General features: G+C 35.9%; 1 long non-coding RNA gene across 1 annotated transcript; it reads left to right on the top strand.

The window, feature by feature from the left end:
• Positions 1-11,436: 11,436 nt before the first annotated feature.
• On the top strand, positions 11,437-13,010 carry LOC142176554 (uncharacterized). Its single transcript, XR_012705217.1, has 3 exons — positions 11,437-11,547; positions 11,696-11,758; positions 12,683-13,010. It is a non-coding gene; the product is annotated as an uncharacterized LOC142176554 (long non-coding RNA).
• Positions 13,011-13,840: the final 830 nt, after the last annotated feature.

The raw sequence follows: 13,840 nt of genomic DNA, 5'->3' as shown, positions 1-13,840 counted from the left end.
ACCTGGTATTGGAAAACAAGAGAAGATGAAGCTGAGAAGCAGCAACAGTAGTAACAATGTAGCACAACAACGACAGTCCAGCAACACATGAATAGACCAGTAACAGTAGGAATAGTAGTAAACCAGGAGACTATAAACGACTCCAAGTATAGAGAAGAAGTAAAAGGCAGGAAGGTTCTGACTATTTCAGATCTTAAGCGAGGCAATGAAACAGTAACTATTCTTTTCAACTTCAAAACTCTCCAAAATGAATTCTGTCCCTGTATATTCAGTGTATCCAGAATGTATATCGGGTGTATACTTCTCACTCCGCCCCCTCTTTTTTTTCTTCTCTCTATCTAGTTTTTCCTCTCTTTTTTTTCCACCCTTCTTCCTAAATTTTCTCTTCTATTTATAGCAAAATTTTCGAAATTTTCAGATTTGTTTTTTATTATTTTATTATTTTTTTAATTAAAAGAAATCTCACTTACAAATTGCTTTTATTTTTTTAGAAAAAGAAATCCCACCTTTATTTACTTTTATTTTTAAAATTCCAACTTTAATTACTTTATCTTATTTAAAATCCCACTTTTTATTTTTTTAAAAGAGAATCTCACTTTATTTAACTTTTCTTTAAAAAATAAACCACTATCTTTTCTTTTTCTTTTAAAAATGCTACTTTCAATTACTTTAAATTTTTTAAATTTTCAGATATCTTTATATTTATTTTTTAATTCCAACCTTCTTTTACTTTTAAATTTTTTAAAACTTTTTACTTTTTTTTTTAAATTTTCTACATTCTTTTACATTTTTTTATTTTTTTATTTTTTATTTTTTTAAAATCATTTCCGAAATTACTATATATATATATATATATATATTTTTTTTAAAATAAAAATAATAAATAAAATAAAATATTTTCGGATTTTTTTATATATATAAAAAAACAAAAAATAAAACTATTAATAGTGATAATTCACTTTTTATTTTTTTATTTTTTTTTTTGGTTTTGTTTTGTGTTGGACAAAAATGAAGAAGGGGTGTTGGGTTAATGGACTGGGTCGACCCAGTTCGAAATGGACTGGGTCGTAGGGAAGATTGGGCCATTTTTTGGGCCTATAGCTTGAAATTGAAGAAGAGGCCCAATTCCGACTTTCTTTATATTTTCGCTCTCTTTTCTTCTTTTATTTTTCTAAAACTAAATTATAAAAATACTTAAACTATTATTAAGAACTAAATTAAGTTATAAAGGCGCAAATTAACTCCCAATAACAATTAACGCACAATTAAGTATTAATTAAGCATAAAATTGTATATTTGGACATTAAATGCTAAAAATGCAAACGATGCCTATTTTTGTAATTTTTAATTTTTGTAAAACAATTTTAATTACTAACAATTGTAGAATTAAATCCTACATGCAAAATGCGACATATTTTTGTATTTTTTATTAATTTAGCGAATAAACACGCACAGACAAATACAAATAATTCTTCAAAATATCACAAAATTGTACACCAAAGAAAAATCATTTTATTTTTGAATTTTTTGGGAGTAATTCTCATATAGGGCAAAAATCACGTGCTTACACTCGGCAGTGGTCGAGATGCCCAAGCTGTTTTTCAACTTCAGCCTTATAAATTTTAAACTTATCAAGTGCTTATTTTTCTTTTAAAATATATATATAATAGTATCTTGAAAAGTCATCAATAAAATTAATAAAATATCTATGATTGGCCAAAGTAGGTACATAAGGACCACTAATATCAGTACGAATAATTTCTAAGAGTTCAAATCTCCTAGTAGAACCTTTCTCTTAACCTTGGTCATTTTATCTTTAACACAATCCACACAAGTTTCAAAATCCTTTGGATCAAGAATAGGTAAAATATTTTCCTTTACCAATCGTTTAATTATTTCTTTAGAAATATGACCAAGACGCCTATGCCATAATAAGTAAGACGTTTTACTCATAACAGACTTTTTGTGGGCAATATTTTTAATATACACTACAGAAAAAATTTCATTCAACACATTCAAGCGATATAAACCATCACTTAAAAAGGCATCAGCAACAACATGTGAATCATAGGAAATTTTAATAATCAGAGGACATCCATCTTTCTTATGACCTACTTGTTTGCAATCCCAACACTTGATTTCTTTCTTAATTACAGCTTGAGGACCAAGAAGATTATGAGACTGACTTTGGTTAACACCAGGCTTATTAGTATGACCACTATTACCACCTGGATGATGAGACTGACCATGTTTCCTTTCTTGAAATTTGGGTCCACCTTTTCTTTTATAAGAGGATAATCAGTTGATCTAGACGAACTAACAAAGTTCATTACACCCTCAACTTTCTCCTTTTTGGATCTTCCCTTCCTCTACCACATAAACAGTAATAAGCTCATCAACACTCCACTTATTTTTTTGTGCATTATGGATTATGTTAAGTTGGTTAAACTGCTCAGGAAGAGACCTTAGAGATTGGTGAACAAGAAAATCATTGGTAATGGTTGCACCTAAATTGTTAAGTTTGGTAGCAATGTTAACCAATTTCATAATATGATCACGGACACTACCTATAAGGTTATACATTATGGTAGACAGGGAATCAATCAGGTTACCTATCTCAACTTTATCAGATTCTAGGAATTTCTATCCAATGACACTCAGAAAATCTTTTGCATTTCTATTATCCTTTATTTCACCCATTTTATGATCAGAAATGGATCTCTTCATGATCATAAGGCTCAATTTCTTAGCCTTCATCCATTTCTCATACTTAGCCTTTTCATCAGCAGTGCTAGTAGTTGTAGGTTCAGTAGGTTTCTGTTCAGTCAATGCAAAGTCCAGGTCCATCAGACCTAACACTATTTCAACATCCTATTTCCACTTCTTGTAGTTGATACTAGTCAGAGTTTCAATGGAATTAAATTGAGTAGACATGTTGTTAACAGCTGATAAGCAAACAACAAAAAAATTAGATAGAACTATAGGCAGTAATATATTAAATCAAAAGAGTCAAAGACATCCATTACACCCCTCCTTTGGGTAGAAGATGCAATTGTCTCATCTTTTAAAAAAATTAAGGAGTCCAAGGCATTCATTGCATTCTCACCTTTAGGCAAAAGATACAAAGCCTCCCCCTATTATCCAAGAGTACAAGGCATACAGTGCGTCTTTCCTTTAGGTAAGGGACACACACACACACACACACACACACACACACACATATATATATATATATATATTAAGCTTCATCCTTTGGGTTGAAATGTAATATCTTATCTCATAAATTAATTTAGCGTCACTGGTATAAAAGGTAAACCTCGCACACTAATGTACACTTGTAACAGATAATTTAGACATGGTGCATTGAGAATATTTTAATGACTCAAATAAACAGACCACTTTGGTGGAGACTATCTATTAATCATAACTCTCAATCCATGTATTAAATGATCTTATATGTATGTAATATTAAGAACTTTTCAGTGACTCAAAATAAATGTGTAACACTCCTCAAATTTATAAAAGTTTCAAGATACGCTAATTATAGAATTAAATTATTATTATTATTATTATTTTTCTTGCCTATAGTGAATATATATATGCCTATAACGAATATATATATATATATACACACACACTCTTAAATAATTGGATATACAATTAGGGAATATTAATAATTTTAATATTATTATTTATTAAAAGTAGGTATCATTAATTATTAGTTAAGAAAAAGAAAAATAATAAGAAGAAAAATGGACAAAATTACCAAAGCCCACAAAATCTGTTGAAAAGTTAAGCAGCCTTAAAGCCTTAAAGCTTCGAACAAAAAGAAACCCCAAGCAGACTTTTCTGACTTCGCACGTCCCAGCGAAAGTACTCACGCAAGCAACGGAAAATTCTAGGGTTCTTACCAATCACTAATTCTTGAATTCGGGTATGTAAATTTTCCTATTGTCAATTATCCTACAGTGGTAATAGGTAAGAATTGAATAGCTAATCCCCTCCTTCCTCTATATCAACAGTAAATTACATGTTTAGGTGTGAAACTTTAAAATTTATTTAAGATACACTGGTTGTTGTAGAATCGATTGTTTGACTGGTGTCAATTGGACTGGGGTCTACGTATTGGCTCAAGGAGTTTTGAGGTGAGTTGATATAACCCTTTACTAAAGTGGTTTAACTCACAAAAGCACACATACAAGGTGTTTGATGAATTGCTTAAAAGAGTTTATCTTTATTTAATTAGAGCGAGTGAGTACCCATTAATGTAGAATTTGTTCTAGCAAAAGTTTAGATGATCTATTACGCTATATGTGCTTAAATTTTCAAATTTTTGTGTTGTTCTTATATGCTATTTTCATGTTGAAAATTATGAAGAAGAGAATCTTTGAAAATATTTTTATATGTTTATTTCATTCTTATGCCATGCTTTACATTTAAGGGCACCAATATGAGCATGTACATAATGTTCTATAAAGAAAAGATTTAGACTTGAAAAGTCACAAGAAGAAGTTTTAGAAAGAAAAGATTTTTGGGGAGTATCCTTTATTCTGAGAAGGGGTCATCGTCCAGGCCGAGGGTCCTGACCAAGGCATTGACTTCCTGAAACTACTTGTGCCAAAGTAGGGAGCATACGAGCCGAGGGTCTCATTGCTGAGAATTTACTTAGTCATGCTAAGGTATGATACATGAGCGCTGAGAACCATGAAGCGAGTGGCACCTCGTGGATTGGGCCTATTCGATCAGGTTGGGATCGAACCCGTGCCGAGCACCTCGTGGATTGGGCCTATTCGATCAGGTTGGAACTCCCAAAGTATAAAGTAAAGTATTTTTTTTCAAAGAAAGAAAAAAGAAAAGAATTTCTTTTAGAATATTCATAAATTGCTATTATGCAATTATTTTAGAATTATTCTTATAAGCTTTATGTTTTACATGCATTTAGAACCTTTGCTCGTAATGTATATGTTATTAAAGTTTCTCCCCTGTTGTTGAGACTCACTGAGTACAGTGGATGGTACTGACGTTCTCTTTTGGGAACCTACGTTGGTCTGCGGTACAACGTAGGAACCGGATTTGCAGGCGAGCAGGCTACGAGTTAGGACTTCCTTCCCTTCCAGTGATATTGGTGAGCTCCGCTTTTGTTCGTGGAGTATTCTTAGAGTCATTTTCATTTAGCTATTTCTTTATTTATTTAGAGAACTGGCCAGGAAATCTCATGTCCTGAGCAGTGCGTCAGTTTATCGGTAGAGGCTTCATAGACATAGTCATTGGGTTGAGATTCATATGTTATTTTATAATAACTTAGCAATAATTCAGTAGTTACTATGAATAAAGTTTTGGAGTTGATTTATTTAAATATTTGAATTAATCAAGAGTATTTGGTTAGAGTATTGCTTTGTTGCATCTAAAGTGTGGAGCTATAATACATTGAATAAACAGAGATGGTTCGCTCGATCAGGTTTAGTGATCGAGTGTCGGTCTCGGCTTGTTTAGAAAATGGGTCGTGACAAACTTGGTATCAGAGCCTCAGGTTTATGGAGTCCTAGGGGTCTATGAAGCCGTGTTAGTAGAGTCTTGTTTATGTGTATGAAGCGCGCCATACTTATAAACAGGAGGCTACAAGCATTTAGGAAAAATCTTTTTTTTTCATACTTTAGATCGTGCAGTAAAGCCTACCTCTAAGAAATTATCTAATGTATTCTTTTCTCCAAAACTCACAGAAATGGCTCGTACTCGCAACTCTGACACCGACACTCAGGATGCTGCTCAAGAAACTATTGCTACCATTGTGGCTCAAGGCATAACTAAAAAGGCTCGAACTCAGAAAAGGAAGGGTAAATCCACAAGGGGGGTTCAATTACCCCAGGTTGAACATGAAGAAGGGGTGGAGCATGATGAGCAAGTACCTCAGGATCCAACGCCAACCCTAAGAGCAGCTCCGACTCAAACAACTATATCCCCAGAGGTGGGTCAGATGTTCAATGCAGTCAACAGTGCTATGGAGATGTTTAAGGCCTTTATGGCCAACCAGAACGAGAAAAGAGATAAGATTCCACCTCAAACAAATAGGCAGAACAATTCTGAGCCCTCAAGAGTGAATGAATTTCTGAAGTTGAGTCCTCAAGTGTTCCATGGTTCTATAGTTGATGAAGATCCAATGTTATGGATGGAGGGTGTTAAGAAAGCCCTCCGAGTGATGAAAGTATTTGATGACAAAGTTGTGGAGCTGGCTGCTTACCAGCTTAGAGATGTGGCTGGCGCTTGGTTTGAGATGTGGGAAAGAGAGAGAGATGAAGATGATGGTCCACCTACTTGGGAAGAATTTGAAGAGGCCTTCATGGCTAACTTTATCCCAGAAGAGGATATAGCAGCTAAGGCTACAGAGTTTGAACAACTCACGCAAAGGAATAAAAGTGTGCAAGAGTACTACATGGAATTCATAAGGTTAGCTAAGCATGCTCCTCACATGGTTAAGACAGAAAAAGCAAAGATTCGCTGGTTTGTTAGCGGTTTGGCTTACCACATTAAGGATACGATATCAGCTGCATCGGTAGGAATGACAGCTTTCTCATCTGTTGTGGGATTCGCCAAGCACTTAGAAAAAGACAGACAACAAAAGAGAGAAGAGAAAGAGCATAACAAGAAATCCCGGACAACGGGCAGGTTTAATGGTACATCTAGCGGAGGCGGAAGGAATTCCTCTAATAAGGAGTCATTAGCACCAGCTCAGTTCAGTCATCAGTCAGGTGGTGGGTCTTCCTTCAGACGTACTCAGAGTAATAGAAATCAATCTCGCCAGAATCAGAATTTTAGGACATCATCCTCACATAGCCAGAGTCATGTTGAGCAACATTCACACCAGCAAAGTCTTTGTAGAACATGTAAGCGGCAACATTCAGGGCAGTGCAAGCTCGGGTTTAATGGTTGCTACCATTGTGGAGACATTGGTCATATAAAGGCCAACTGCCCAAAGTTGCAACGTAAGTTCAGTGGTGGATCAACTCGTCCTTCTAGTTCCTCAGCTACTGCAGTTGCACCACCTCAGGCTCGTGGTTCTCATAATCAGTCCGGGCATGGAGCAGGCAGAGGTGCAGACCGAGTTACTCAGGGAGGGGGACAACCCCGTTTATTTGCTACACTTGATCGTCAGAGTGCAGAGGCATCTGCAGAAGTTATTACAGGTATACTTTTAGTCTGCTCACATAATGCTTATGCCATAATGGATCCAGGTTCAACATTTTCATATGTGACTCCATACTTTGCAATTAACCTCGGACTAGAACCTGAACAACTTAGTGAGCCATTCCTAGTATCTACTCCAGTTGGCGATTCAGTGAAAGTCACCAGAGTCTATAGAGGCTGTATAGTTTCAGTCCAAGGTCGCAACACCAAAGTTGATCTCATAGAGTTAGAAATGGTGGATTTTGATGTGATCATGGGTATGGATTGGTTGTCTTCCTGCTATGCCATGTTAGATTGTCATGCCAAGATAGTCAGGTTCCAATTTCCAAATGAAGAAGTCTTAGAGTGGAAGGGTAGTTCAGCATCGCTTGTAGGTAAGTTTATTTCTTATCTTAAGGCACAACGAATGATCGGTAAGGGGTGTCTCGCCTATTTGGCTCACATTATTAATCCAGAATCAGAACCACCAGCTCTTCAGTCAGTGCCAATTGTTAGAGAATTTCCAGAAGTTTTCCCAGATGACCTTCCCGGACTTCCTCCCGAAAGAATCATAGACTTCGGCATTGATCTCATGCCAGGCACTCAGCCCATATCTATACCTCCCTATAGGATGGCTCCAGCAGAACTTAATGAGTTGAGAGAACAGTTGAAAGACCTTCTTGACAAGGGCTTCATCAGGCCGAGTGTTTCACCGTGGGGTGCCCCGGTCCTGTTTGTCAAAAAGAAAGATGGGTCTCTCAGAATGTGTGTCGACTCTCGGCAGTTGAATAAAGTTACCAGTAAGAACAAGTACCCACTGCCAAGAATTGATGATTTATTTGATCAACTTTAGGGTGCAAAGTACTTTTCAAAAATAGACTTGAGGTCGGGATACCATCAGTTGAGAATCAGAAAGGAGGATATATCTAAAACAGCTTTTAGAACTCGCTACGAACACTATGAATTTCTAGTAATGTCCTTATGGTTGACAAATGCTCCAGCTGCATTCATGGACCTCATGAATAGAGTTTTCAAGCCATTCCTGGATACCTTTATTATCGTGTTTATAGACGATATTTTGGTATACTCTAAGAGCAAGGAAGAACATGCAGAATACCTTAGAATAGCCTTGCAGACCTTGAAGGAGAATGAGCTTTATGCCAAGTTTTCAAAATGTGAGTTCAGGTTGCAGTCAGTAGCATTCTTAGGCCACGTGGTATCTAGTGAAGGAATAAAAGTAGACCCTCAGAAGACAGAAGCAGTCAAGAACTGGCCCAGGCCGACAACGCCAACCGAAATTAGGAGTTTCTTGGGGTTAGCTGGCTACTATAGAAGGTTTGTAGAGGGGTTTTCCTCACTTGCAGCTCCATTAACTAAGTTGACTCAGAAAGCAGTTAAGTTCCAATGGTCAGATGCTTGTGAGCAGAGTTTTCAAGAGTTAAAGAAGAGGTTGAGCACTGCACCTGTGCTAACCTTGCCAACAGGTTCGGGTGGGTTCATAGTGTATTGTGATGCCTCCAGAGTGGGCCTTGGTTGTGTTCTTATGCAAAATGGAAAAGTTATTGCTTATGCTTCCAGGCAGTTAAAGAATCATGAAAAGAACTACCCCACACACGACTTGGAGCTTGCAGCAGTGGTATTTGCATTAAAAATATGGCGACACTACCTTTATGGTGAGCATTCTGAAGTGTTTACAGATCACAAAAGCCTCCAGTACATTTTCAAGCAAAAAGAACTAAATTTGAGACAGAGAAGGTGGCTCGAGCTATTGAAGGATTATGACATCAATATCCTTTATCACCCGGGCAAAGCTAATGTGGTAGCAGATGCACTTAGTAGGAAGTCAATGGGTGTCTTGGCCCATCTTGCAGTACAAAGGCGATCTTTGGGTCGAGAAATTCAAAAACTAGCAAATGATGGAATTAGATTGGATGAGACCGAAGAAGGAGACATAACTGCTTATGCCTTAGCGCAATCCTCCCTTGTTGCGCATGTTAAGGCTAATCAAGACGAAGATCCATTCTTAGTGAAATTAAAAGAAGGAGTCAGAAGCAAAGAAATCACTGCTTTCACTCTAGGAAGTGACGGAGTTTTGAAGTTGAACGATCAGTTATGTGTGCCTGATGTAGATGGTCTTAGGAAGGCCATAATGGAGGAAGCTCACAGTTCGAGGTACTCTATCCACCCAGGTGCTACCAAAATGTATCTAGATTTGAAAGAGTTGTATTGGTGGAAAGGCATGAAGAAACAAGTAGCAGATCATGTGGTTAAATGTTTAAATTGTCAGCAAGTCAAAGCCGAGCATCAGAGGCCTGGTGGCCTAGCTCAAGATATAGAGATACCACAGTGGAAGTGGGAGATGATTAATATGGATTTCGTAGTAGGTCTACCTCGCACATACCGTAAATATGATTCAATTTGGGTTATTGTAGACCGACTGACAAAGTCCGCGCATTTCCTACCAGTAAAGACGACAGACTCCACAGAGCAGTATGCGCAGTTGTACATAAAAGAAATAGTCTGATTGCATGGTACTCCAGTTTCAATCATATCTGACAGAGGCCCTCAGTTCACGGCAAATTTTTGGCAGGCATTTCAGAAAATATTAGGTACCAAGGTCAATTTAAGCACCGCTTTTCATCCACAGACCGATGGTCAGGCAGAAAGGACCATTCAGACTCTCGAAGATATGATGCGTGCGTGTGTTATAGATTTTGGAGGTAATTGGGATGATCACTTGCCACTTATAGAATTTGCTTACAATAACAGTTACCAAGCCAGCATTGGTATGGCTCCTTATGAAGCATTGTATGGGCGGAGATGTAGGTCTCCGGTGGGTTGGTTTGAACCAGCAGAGGTGTCGTTGATTGGTCCGGAGTTTGTTTGTGAGGCCTTGGAGAAAGTTCAGCTAATTAGAGAAAGACTTAAAGCGGCTCAGAGTCGTCAAAAGTCTTATTCTAACAAGAGACATCCTGAGTTAGAGTTCATGGTTGGTGATAAGGTATTTTTGAAAGTTTCACCAATGAAAGGAGTTATGAGGTTTGGTAAGAAAGGGAAACTTAGCCCTAGATTTATCGGACCTTATGAAATTCTAGAAAAGAAAGGAAACGTGGCTTATAAGCTAGCGCTACCCATTGAGTTGTCCTCTATTCATCCTGTCTTTCATGTGTCTATGCTTAGAAAGTACATTCATGATGAGTCGCATATAATACCTGCCGATACCATAGAAATTAAAGAAGGCTCGACTTATGAAGAGGTACCTATAGAAATTCTCGATAGGCAAGTAAGGAAGTTGAGAACAAAAGATTTAGCATCGGTAAAAGTTTTGTGGAGTAATCATGATTCAAAAGAGGCTACATGGGAGGTCGAGAAAGATATGAGAAAGAAATATCCATATTTATTTGAGGAAAAAGGTATGTGAACCTAAGTTCGGTTTTACATTTATATTCCATTTATTAAATACAAGTTAGCAAGTGTTTATATCCTTCCTAGATTATATTTAGTTGTCTTAGTGATTTAGTTTATGTCAGAGTATATTTAATTCATTAAAGTGATTTACTTTTGCTAAAGTGTTGTGCTTTAGATAATTGTTAGTTATTGTGGTACCTCCTTGCCGGAGCGTGAGTACTTAATTTATGGGTTGTGTATGGTGCCTATGAATGGCCTGTTATGGTATATTTGGTTGTTGTTGGTGTAGTTGTGGTATTTGCGACAGAGATATTTTTTTGGATAGTCCATTTTACAAGGGAAACTCTGCCGAAATTTTTGAAAATTTAGGGAATTAGCCAAAATGTTGAGTCCCTTGGAAAAGTGAGTAGTGCTAAGAAAACTTAAGAGGTTCAAGGGCCTAAGGAATGATTGTTAGCTTAAGAATAAGGCCCTAGCAACATTCGAGGATGAATGTTTTTAAGGAGGGAAGATTGTAACACTCCTCAAATTTATAAAAGTTTCAAGATACGCTAATTATAGAATTAAATTATTATTATTATTATTATTTTTCTTATAGCGATATATATATATATATATATATATATATATATATATATATATATATATATATATATATATATATATATATATACACACACACTCTTAAATAATTGGATATACAATTAGGGAATATTAATAATTTTAATATTATTAATTATTAAAAGTAGGTATCATTAATTATTAGTTAAGAAAAAGAAAAATAATAAGAAGAAAAATGGACAAAATTACCAAAGCCCACAAAATATGTTGAAAAGCTAAGCAGCCTTAAAGCCTTAAAGCTTCGAACAAAAAGAAACCCCAAGCAGACTTTTCTGACTTCGCACGTCCCAGCGAAAGTACTCACGCAAGCAACGGAAAATTCTAGGGTTCTTACCAATCACTAATTCTTGAATCCAGGTATGTAAATTTTTCTATTGTCAATTATCCTACAGTGGTAATAGGTAAGAATTGAATAGCTAATCCCCTCCTTCCTCTATATCAACAGTAAATTACATGTTTAGGTGTGAAACTTTAAAATTTATTTAAGATACACTGGTTGTTGTAGAATCGATTGTTTGACTGGTGTCAATTGGACTGGGGTCTACGTATTGGCTCAAGGAGTTTTGAGGTGAGTTGATATAACCCTTTACTAAAGTGGTTTAACTCACAAAAGCACGCATACAAGGTGTTTGATGAATTGCTTAAAAGAGTTTATCTTTATTTAATTAGAGCGAGTGAGTACCCATTAATGTAGAATTTGTTCTAGCAAAAGTTTAGATGATCTATTACGCTATATGTGCTTAAATTTTCAGATTTTTGTGTTGTTCTTATATGCTATTTTCATGTTGAAAATTATGAAGAAGAGAATCTTTGAAAATATTTTTATATGTTTATTTCATTCTTATGTCATGCTTTACATTTAAGGACACCAATATGAGCATGTACATAATGTTCTATAAAGAAAAGATTTAGACTTGAAAAGTCACAAGAAGAAGTTTTAGAAAGAAAAGATTTTTGGGGAGTATCCTTTATTCTGAGAAGGGGTCATCGTCCAGGCCGAGGGTCCTGACCAAGGCGTTGACTTCCTGAAACTACTTGTGCCAAAGTAGGGAGCATACGAGCCGAGGGTCTCATTGCTGAGAATTTACTTAGCCATGCTAAGGTATGATACATGAGCGCTGAGAACCATGAAGCGAGTGGCACCTCGTGGATTGGGCCTATTCGATCAGGTTGGGATCGAACCCGTGCCGATCACACGGTGACTGAGACAGAATTAAGTCAGGATAGTTGGAACTCCCAAAGTATAAAGTAAAGTATTTTTTTTAAAGAAAGAAAAAAGAAAAGAATTTCTTTTAGAATATTCATAAATTGCTATTATGCAATTATTTTAGAATTATTCTTATAAGCTTTATGTTTTACATGCATTTAGAACCTTTGCTCGTAATGTATATGTTATTAAAGTTTCTCCCCCTGTTGTTGAGACTCACTGAGTACAGTGGATGGTACTGACGTTCTCTTTTGGGAACCTACGTTGGTCTGCGGTACAACGTAGGAACCGGATTTGCAGGCGAGCAGGCTACGAGTTAGGACTTCCTTCCCTTCCAGTGATATTGGTGAGCTCCGCTTTTGTTCGTGGAGTATTCTTAGAGTCATTTTCATTTAGCTATTTCTTTATTTATTTAGAGAACTGGCCAGGAAATCTCATGTCCTGAGCAGTGCGTCAGTTTATCGGTAGAGGCTTCATAGACATAGTCATTGGGTTGAGATTCATATGTTATTTTATAATAACTTAGCAATAATTCAGTAGTTACTATGAATAAAGTTTTGGAGTTGATTTATTTAAATATTTGAATTAATCAAGAGTATTTGGTTAGAGTATTGCTTTGTTGCATCTAAAGTGTGGAGCTATAATACATTGAATAAACAGAGATGGTTCGCTCGATCAGGTTTAGTGATCGAGTGTCGGTCTCGGCTTGTTTAGAAAATGGGTCGTGACAAAATAGACCACTTTGGTGACGCTATTTATTAATCATAATTTTTTAGTTATACACATTAATACATGTGATAAGATAACACTCATTTAATTAGACCTTTTGAATATTTATTTATTCTATTCTCTAATTAAAGATCAAGTAAATTTTTCAACAACAATTTTATTATAAAAGTTTACAGTATACGAACAATCAAACACGACCAGTTGTAATAATCAAATACAACCGAGATATTTGATCAATTATAAGAACTTGATGAATATATGAAGGGCACAAGTCTGTATGTGAGGTAAATGCTTAGGACTATTCTAGCCAAACACTTTAACAACGTTCTATCATGGCAATTACTTCACCATAACATAGAAATTTAGCCAATGAATAATTCTTTAGAGTTGTGGGCCATGAATTAAATAATAATAAATAAGAATTTAATAAAAGACAAATATAACTCCATACTTAAAAGCACTAAGTTAAAGCAGCGCTTTAATGAAAACCCAATCGGTGTCGCCGCCGTCGTGCATAGTTAATTCAAGGCTAAAGTAATATTCTTTATTACTTTCTGGGCCAATTTTAATTTATTTGAGGAGCAAACCAGTTCAACCATTGCCGTAAACTCGAAACCAGTAAGAAGGTTTCCTTTTACAACCGAGTTTCGATATTGATTTCGCAACGTCAAATTCAGGAAAAATAACAGCGTTCATCAATATATTCAAGATTAA

Source organism: Nicotiana tabacum, chromosome 22, assembly GCF_000715075.1.
Source record: "Nicotiana tabacum cultivar K326 chromosome 22, ASM71507v2, whole genome shotgun sequence".
Classification (NCBI taxonomy): Eukaryota; Viridiplantae; Streptophyta; class Magnoliopsida; order Solanales; family Solanaceae; genus Nicotiana; species Nicotiana tabacum.
The sequence above is the reverse complement of the archived record's forward strand: the minus strand, read 5'-3'. Positions and strand labels throughout refer to the sequence as shown.